Raw genomic sequence first — 9788 nt, forward strand, 5'->3', positions numbered from 1 at the left:
TGGATGAATAATGAGTGAGGCCTGCTTTTAGCCTCTCTATTTCCCCCTTTATCTTCCCCCGAGGGCGCTTGATAAGGCGCCGGCTCGAGCATTCTGGCCAGTAATGGATTGGCCGAGCCTTCGGGAAGGGGGGCCAAACAGCTGATCATCTTCGCCTTTGTTACCCAGTCCTGGTCAAAGAGCGACTTTTCAGAATGATGTTATGATAAATAAAAAGACAGCGTGTTCGGCCACGGGATTACTTACTTGGGTATCTGGGCGATTACAGCTCAGACCCACGTCCTCGGTGGTGTCTGGACACTTTATTTGTGGCCCGAAGAACAATTTGTACATCTCTTCGAGCGTCATGCCGAGGAAGTGCTGAATAGTTCGTGTTCCTTCCGAGTTGAACTCCCACATACGGAGGGGTCGACGTTTGCAAGGCGGGACCCGATGAACTAGCATAACTTGCATTACCATGACCAGGCTGACATCTCTCTCGAGTAGATCTCGGATGCGACTCTGTAATATTGGCACATCATTTACTGGCCCGCAGTCCAGCCCCTTGTTGATCCATGACGTCAGTTGTGGTGGGTGGCCCGAGTGAAAGGCAGGGGCGGCTACCCACTTGGTACTCCAGGGAGCTGTGATATAAAATCACTCCCGTTGCCATAAACTAGACACCTCCAAAAAGGAACCTCTAGCCATGGAGCATCAGCGCTTTTGCTTATTACGGCACCTCCGCACTCTGCGTGTCACCCCTTGATCATCTTCAGCTTCACATTGAAAGTCTTGAGACACAGGCCGAAGTGTGGGGCGATGCAGAGGAAGGCCTCACATACGACGATGAATGACGAGATGTGAAGGAGGGAATCCGGGGCTAGGTCATGGAAATCCAGCCCATAATAAAACATGAGCCCCCTAACTAAGGGATCCATAGCGAGGCCTAGCCCTCGGAGGAAGTGAGAGATGAATACAACGCTCTCGCCGGGTTCGGGAGTGGGAATGACCTGCCCTCGAGTAGGCAGCATGTGCCAGATTTCGCCGGTCAAATACCTGGCCTCTCTTAGCTTATTGATGTCTTCCTCTATGACAGAGGAAGGCATCCACTGACCTTGAAGGTTGGATCCAGACATGGTTGAAGGTCTGAAGCGCCTGACCTGAGCCTTGGGTGTTGGAACTGGAGGCGGGGGAAGGATTCGATTGAGTACGAGAAGGAAAAAAGGACAGGCCTTGGCCCCTTTATAAAGAGGGTGAATATCAAGCATCCTCCTCGTGGCCGTTTGGGACTTGCCTATAATCGAGGAGTCATACCGATGGGCACGATTGGGTTACCCATGTCCGTATTGATGAGAATACCGTAATAAGGGGGACACGATCTCTGCTTCGATAAGACGTGTCAAGTAAACCGCCTCGCAATATGTGCAACGCTGGTTGAGAAAAACGGTTCAAATAATGACCGGGCCATGACGTGATGTCATGTTGCTAAACGTGTCAGCAGATTAGATTTGTGGAAATATTATTCTCTTTGTGGTGGTATGTGGAACTTGTTTTGCAGAGCCAGACATTATCCTTGTGTTCAAAATCTTCTACGTAGTATTTGGAGGACGAACCCGCCTTGCAATGCCGAAGGCAAATCTGCACGCCGGACTCATCGTCATTGAAGCCTGGTTCAGGGGCTACTGAGGGAGTCCTGGATTAGGGGGTCTTCGGACATCCGGACTATATCCTTTGGCCGGACTGTTGGACTATGAAGATACAAGATTGAAGACTTCGTCCCGTGTCCGGATGGGACTCTCCTTGGCATGGAAGGCAAGCTTGGCAATATGGATATGTAGATCTCCTCCCTTGTAACCGACTCTGTGTATCCCTAGCCTCCTCCGGTGTCTATATAAACCGAAGGGTTTAGTCCGTAGGACAACAACAATCATACCATAGGCTAGCTTCTAGGGTTTAGCCTCTATGATCTCGTGGTAGATCAACTCTTGTAATACTCATATCATCAAGATCAATCAAGTAGGACGTAGGGTATTACCTCCATCGAGAGGGCCCGAACTTGGGTAAACATCGTGTCCCCCGCCTCTTGTTACCATCCGCCTTAGACGCATAGTTCGGGACCCCCTACCCGAGATCCGCCGGTTTTGACACCGACAGAGATCCATATGATGTAACTCTTTTGCAGTGTGTTTGTTGGGATCGATGAACTTTGAGTTTATGATCAGATCTATCTTTTTATATCCATGAAAGTTATTTGAGTTTCTTTGATCTCTTTTATGCATGATTGCTTATAGCCTCATATTTATCCTTCGATATTTGGGTTTTGTTTGGCCAACTTGATCTATTTATTTTGAAGTGGGAAGAGGTGCTTTGTAGTGGGTTCGATCTTACGGTGCTTGATCCCAGTGACAGAAGGGGAACCGACACGTATGTATCGTTGCTACTAAGGATAAAATGATGGGGTATATCTCTACATAGATAGATCTTGTCTACATCATGTCATTGTTCTTATTGCATTACTCCATTTCTCCATGAACTTAGTACACTAGATGCATGCTGGATAGCGGTCGATGTATGGAGTAATAGTAGTAGATGCAGGCAGGAGTCGGTCTACTAATCTTAGACATGATGCCTACGTAATGATCATTGCCTGGATATCGTCATGATTATTTGAAGTTCTATCAATTGCCTGACAGTAATTTGTTCACCCACCATTTGCTATTTTTCTCGAGAGAAGCCACTAGTGAAACCTACAGCCCCCAGGTCTCTTTCTCATATATTTGCCTTTGCGATATACTTTTCCTTTGCATTTATTTTCAGATCTATTAAACCAAAAATACAAAAATACCTTGCTGTAATTTATTCTTATTTTTTTATTTGGCATTCGATCTATCAATCTACTACGAATTTAGTTCATGTCCGTTTGCCTATCTTGAGGCGCCGTACCCCGGAAGGGATTGAAAACTCCTTTAACACGTCGGGTTGTGAGAAGTTGTTATTTGTGTGCAGCTATTGTTTACGTTGTGTTGCTTGTTTCTCCTACCGGTTTGATAACCTTGGTTTCACATCCGAGGGAAATACCTACTGCGGCTGTGCTGCATCATCCCTTCCTCTTTGGGGACATAACAACATAGCTTCAAGCGACATCAAAAGGAATTTCTGGTGCCGTTGCCAGTTAGGATCTTCAACATATACCAGGTTCCTAATCTCAAATCTCATGTCCTCACAGTTTACATTATTTGCCATTTGCCTCTCGTTTTCCTCTCCCCCACTTCATAAATAATTTGCCATTTTATTCGCCCCTCTTTTTCTGTTCGCTGTTTTCTTGCCGGATCTATTTTTGAGCGGTCATCATGACTCAAGAGAACACCAAGTTATGTGATTCCTCAAATACCAACAATAATGATTTTATCGGCACTCCGATTGCTCCTCCTGCCACTAGGGCGGAGTCTTGTGATATTAATACTGCTTTGCTGAATCTTGCAATGAAAGATCAATTTTCCGGTACTCCTAATGAGGATGCTGCGTCCCATCTTAATACTTTCGTGGAATTATGCGGTATGAAAAATAAAAAAGATGTGGACAACGATGTGGTGAAGATGAAATTATTTCCGTTTTCTTTGCATGATTCTGCAAAAAATTGGTTCTCTTCTTTGCCTCGTAATAGTATCAATTCTTGGAATAAGTGCAAAGATGCTTTTATCACTAAGTATTTTCCGCCCGCAAATTTTTTTCCCTTAGAACCCTGATCATGAATTTCAATCAACTTGAAGATGAGCATGTTGCATAATCTTGCGAAAGGATGAAAATGATGCTAAGGAATTGCCCAACTCATGGGTTAAATCTTTGGATGATCATACAAAATTTTTATGCGGGGTTGAATTTTGTTTCTCGTAATCTTTTAGATTCCTCCATGGGTGGGACTTCTATGGAAATTACTTTGGGTGAATCCACCAAATTGCTTGATAATATTATGGAAAATTATTCACAATGGCATACCGAAAGAGCTCCTACTAGTAAAAAAAGTTAATTCGGTTGAAGAAATTTCTTCTTTGAGTGAAAAAGTTGATGCTCTTGTGAAATTGGTTGCTAGTAGAAGTGCTCCTATTGATTTTAATGATATGCCTTTGTCTACTTTGATTGAGCAAAATAGTGATGCCATAGCTGTGATTTTTATCTCTCGAAATATTTTCAATAACAATGCTTATAGAGGTAATTTTAATCCTAGGCCTTTTCCTAGCAATTCCTCTAATAATTATGGTAATTCCTATGGAAATCAATATTATAATAATAATAGGAACACCTCTGATCTTGAGAATAATATTAAAGAATTTATCAATACGCAAAAAGTTTTCAACACTTCCATAGAAGAAAAGCTGAGTAAGATTGATGATTTGTCTAGAACTATTGATAGAATTGCTCATGATGTGGAAAATCTCAAGATGAAAATTTTTGTACCTCAAGTAGATGAATCAAGTAAAGCTATTTATGTTTCAATGGATGAAAGTAAGAAAAGAACCGCTATAGTTAGAGCTAAAAGAGAATTTTTAGAAAAAAGCATTTTCTAGTGATTTCTTTCACAAAAGTGACGAATATCTTAAAATGATTGGTGTTTCTTCTAATCCTTGTTTAGTAAAGTTAAGATTGATGAAAAAGGGACTGGAGAAGAGTCAACTTTAGTGAGAAGGCGTCGCAATGATTCAGAGGGTGAAAATCTTGTTGAGAAAATTGATAAAAGTGGGTTTGGAGAGGTTAAAACTTTAACTAGTGATGTGCCCACTCTTTTGGATTACAAAGACTTTAATTATGATAGTTGATCTTTGATTGATTGTTTTTCTTTGTTGCAATCCATGATAAATTCACCCCATGCTTATGAACAAAATAAAGCTTTTACTAAACATACTGTTGATGCTATGATGAAAGCTTGTGAAGAAAAATTGAAACTAGAAGTTTCAATTCCTAGAAAATTGCATGATGAATGGGAACCTACTATCAAAGTCAAGATTAAAAATTATCAGTGTTTTGCTTTGTGTGATTTGGGTGCTAGTGTTTCTACAATTCCGAAATCTTTATGTGATGTGCTTGGTCTTATCGACATTGAATCGTGTCCTTTGAATTTGCACTTGGCGGATTCCACTATTGAAATGCCTATGGGAAGAATTAATGATGTTCTTATTCTTGCAAATAGTAATTATGTGCCCATAGATTTTATTGTTCTTGATTTTGATTGCAACCCATCTTGACCAATTATTCTTGGTAGACCGTTTTTACGCACTATTGGTGCCGTGATTGATATGAAAGAAGGCAATATTAAGTTCCAATTGTCTTTGAGGAAGGGTATGGAATAATTTCCTAGAACAAGAATTAGGCCACCATATGAATCAATCAAGGGGGCATCTTATGGATCTCGGAACAAGGATGACAAAACTTAGATCCTTGCTTTATGCCCAGCTAAGGGCGTAAAACTATAGCGTTTGTTGGGAGGCAACCCAATGAATAAAATTTATTTTTGCTTTTTGCTTCCTATTTTTGAGTGTTAGCACAATTATGCTACAGTTATGATTGTGTTTTTTATGTTTTAGTTAGTTTTTATGCCAAGTAAAGCCTTTAGGATCTTCTTGGGTGATACTCCCTCCGTCCCATAATATAAGAGCATTTTGACACTAGTGTAGTGTCAAAACGCTCTTATATTATGGGACGGAGGCAGTAGTTGTTTGATATTGCTGAACAAACAGAAACTGTTGCGCTTGCAAAAATAATTCTTGTTTTTAACTAGAGAGCGATAAAATACCCATTCCTTCTGAAGTAGATCAATATACAAATTGCTCAGGTCGTCCTAGTTTTTCCAAAATTTTCGAGTTACATAAGTATTCGAAATAGTCAGATTGCTACAGACTGTTCTGTTTTGACAGATTCTGTTTTCTTTGTGTTGTGTGCTTATTTTGATGGCTCTATGATTTTCTTTGATGAGTTTTTGCCATATAAAAGTTGGAATACAGTAGATATAATGCAAGAATAAAATATGAATTGGGTTGGTACAACACTTATAGTAGTGATTTATTTTCTTATACTAACGGATCTCACGAAGGTTTTGTTGTATTTTGTGTGATTGAAGATTTCAAGTTTTGGGTTATCTTATGATGGATGAAGGAATAAGGAGTAGAAGAGCCTAAGTTTGGGGATGCCCCAGAGTGGCATCCCCTCTTCTAACAACCATCGGTATTTTACTCGAAGCTATATTTTTATTCATCACATACTATGTGTTTTGCTTGGAGGATCGTGTATGATATGAATCTTTGCTTGTTTTATTTTGTGTTTAAAGTCTTGATTCCTTGCTGGACACACCTATTTGAGAGAGTGTAGCAACCCGACCTCAGACGGTCAAGTCTCTGTGCTTAAGTGTCATCCCTGGATTGGTATGCTGACACACACAGTACTCGAGGATTTATAACAGAGGTAAATCATATGTATAAAGTAACTTAAATACTATTACCTCAATACAAATAGCAAAAGTAAAAACAGGGTTGTGGATTCCCATCAACACCAACGACAAAGTTGAGTGTAGAAATCGTAACCCTAACGTATCACTTACTCGTCATAAGATTCCTGCAACATGAGACGTTGCAGCGATGTAGGTCAGTACATTAAATGTACTGGCAAATTCACACTATAGAGCAATGCTGAATAGTGACTATCACTACATGCATATTTGACTGGTGGTGGCTCAAAGTTCAATTTTTCAAAAAGCTAATTTTTTCCTCCAACAAAGGAATATATTTTATTTAACTACAAAGTTTGTTGAAAAAAAATATTGAGAAGGTTCCTCCAACTCAACCCCAAACTAATAGTTATAATCCTACAATTTCATTAAGTAAGTGATGAGATCAAATCAATAATTCAAGTACCAGATACTCAAGATGTCCATAACCGGGGACACGACTAATCATGATTAGTTTGTACACTCTGCAGAGGTTTGCGCACCTTTTCCCACAAGACTCGATCTCCTCCGTTGTATTTCTCGCACTGCATGGTGTTTGAGAAACAGATGACCGAGACACAGTCTTTCTGAAGAGGTCACCTTAACCGGTAGATAGGCCGGTACACCTACAATCCCCTACATCTGCTAGCCCATCATGGAAAGGATTCCCACAACTTACTCAACTATGCCAGAGCTCATAATGGCATGTGGCTGCACACAGAAGTTTCCAGCATGAATAATCTTATGATATCTTTGAGCCTGGGTGGCATTCTAATAGGATGATCACACAGATACCTCAGGATCTCCTAGGACAACACTGGATTCCCCAGGTGTTCGGGCAAGCCACTGGTATCCCTAGGTGCCCCAACCAATCCACCGAGATGTGTATTAAAGTAGCCACCTTAAGTTAACCCTTGGATATAAATAACTCTCACATATTTCGCAGACTAAGGCATAGCCTAGTGGTGGGAAGGGGTTGATGCCTTCCCACCCACCCAGGTTCAAGGCATGGTACTTGCAATTTGGGTTTGTTGCACCAATTATACTGTAGGGGGTTCCCTTACAGTCTTTCTGTAAAAAAAAACTCTCACATCTTTCATGAATCTCACAAACCAATCCACATCTACGAGCATAGCATAGTAGCATAAGCATAACATAGTAACACCCAGGGGTTTGAATATAAGACAGTAGGTTCCTACCTCATCAACTACTTCCCAAATACACACATGTTAACACATCCTACTCATGCAATGTTTGAGGGTGAAACTAATGCATAAAAACTGGGTATGAAAAATATGATGAAAGTGTGAACTTGCCTTGTACTGTTGATGAAGATGATTCGCACTCATAACTCCTGATAGTTCTACTCGTCACACTCCGTTCAATCTATCGTGAGCAAGCAATTGCATACATAAGCACTCATGCAAAAGAATCGAAGAAAAGACTTCGGAAAATTTCGAAAACAAGCAATTAACTCTTGCAGCATACACAAATTTCTAGCAGTACCAAAATTGGGTGGATTTGGTCTTATCATCAAGTTTAGGTCAAGAGCTTCGATTTGCAAAAGGAATCAACTAAATCGGAGTTACGGAACTCAAGTTATGATCAAAAGAAGTTTGAATATGAATCCGAACAAATTTAGAAATTTGAAAATTTCAAAAAGTTGATGTGACAGGTTCCCTAGATAGGTGAAAGCAAGACGAAACTATAGGCGCTGGTTTCATCTAATTTGGATGAACGGGCGAAAAGTTATGGCTATTTGAAAAATCAGGGCCAAACTGTTTTACAGAAGAAAAATAGCTACGGCTAAAATAATTCTAGGTCTAATGTATAAATACAGAGACTAATTGATAATCTAATTATTCTACCATACTAGTCTATAAATAATAAACTACAGAAGTATTAAAATAAAAAAACAAAGAAAATATCTTTATAAGGTAGAGAAAAGATGACTTTGGAGAGAGGAGACAATTTCCAGAAGTCCCGCCGGAGAGGAGAAAAACATTTTTCTTCAATAAATCTAGTCAAACCAAAATATTAATTTAACCCAAATCGGATGATTTTTGCAGGCTCGATGGGTCTATATTTATAGGTGGAAAAGAGGTTTAGGGGTCAAAAGCTAGGCAATGTGGGACTAAACATATACTTGTTGTTACTTCCGCTATTTGGATTGAGGTAATAGTATTTACGTTACTTTATACATGTGATTTACCTCTGTTATAAATCCTCGAGTACTGTGTGTGTCAGCACACTGATCCAGGGATGACACTTAAGCACAGAGACTTGATCCATTCGGGTCGGGTCGCTACAGAGAGCCAAAATTATGTCATGACTTGTTAGAATTGCTCTCTTTGCTTCACTTAAATCTTTTATGAGCTATGGACTTGCTCTAGTGATTCACTTATATGTTTTTGAGCATGGTGTGCTTTAGTATTTTTGAAGAAATGCTCTCTTGCTTCACTTAGATTTATTTGAAAGTTAGTAAAATTTTCAAGAAATTCTCTCTTGCTACACTTAAATTAATTTGAGAGAAAGAAAGAAATATTATGCTCATGATCTTCACTTATATTTGTTTGAGCTTATGAAAAGCAACACATGAAAATTAGTCCCAAAGTGATAGATATCCAAGAAGGATATAATAAAAACTTTCATGAAGATCATTGGACAAAATAAACTTGATTCTTAGTAATAGTTTTGAGGTATGATGATGCGATGTGTGAGTTATGTTGATGAGTAATTATGCTTTAGTAAGAATATTGGTGTTAAGGTTTGTGATTCCGTATGCAAGCACGAAAGTCAATAGTCATGCAATGAAATTATATCCTACTTGTGGTGCATTATTCGGTGTTAGTTATGCTTAATGCTTGCTTATGAGATTATCCCTTTCTTGGTTGGTCGCTTCTCAATCTTTTGCTAGCCTTCATTTTGCACTAAGTATGATCTCTACTTGTGCATCCAAAATCCTTTAAACCAGTTTTGCCACATGAGTCCACTGTATCTACCTATATGTGGTATTTTTTGTCGTTCTAAGCAAATTTGCATGTGCCATCTCGAATTTTCAAAATAAACTTCTCTTTTGTGTGTTCGTTTCGCTCGCTAGCGGTGAGGGGTGGCTAATATTTTCCATGTTGGATGTGTTATTCTCACGATGAGTGTTTATTCACTTGTCATTGCACGAGAGTAAGGCAAAGGTATTAGGGATGCACAGTCCCGAAATGAAAAATCAATTTACTTTATGTTGTCAAATAATAAATTCCTTGGAAAGTGTTGGTATGGAAGGCACCCGTGGATACGGTTAGCCAAGGAAAGTGAAAGTATGGTGGAAAATGGAATA

The sequence above is a fragment of the Triticum urartu genome, chromosome 6 (genome assembly GCF_003073215.2).
Source record: "Triticum urartu cultivar G1812 chromosome 6, Tu2.1, whole genome shotgun sequence".
Classification (NCBI taxonomy): Eukaryota; Viridiplantae; Streptophyta; class Magnoliopsida; order Poales; family Poaceae; genus Triticum; species Triticum urartu.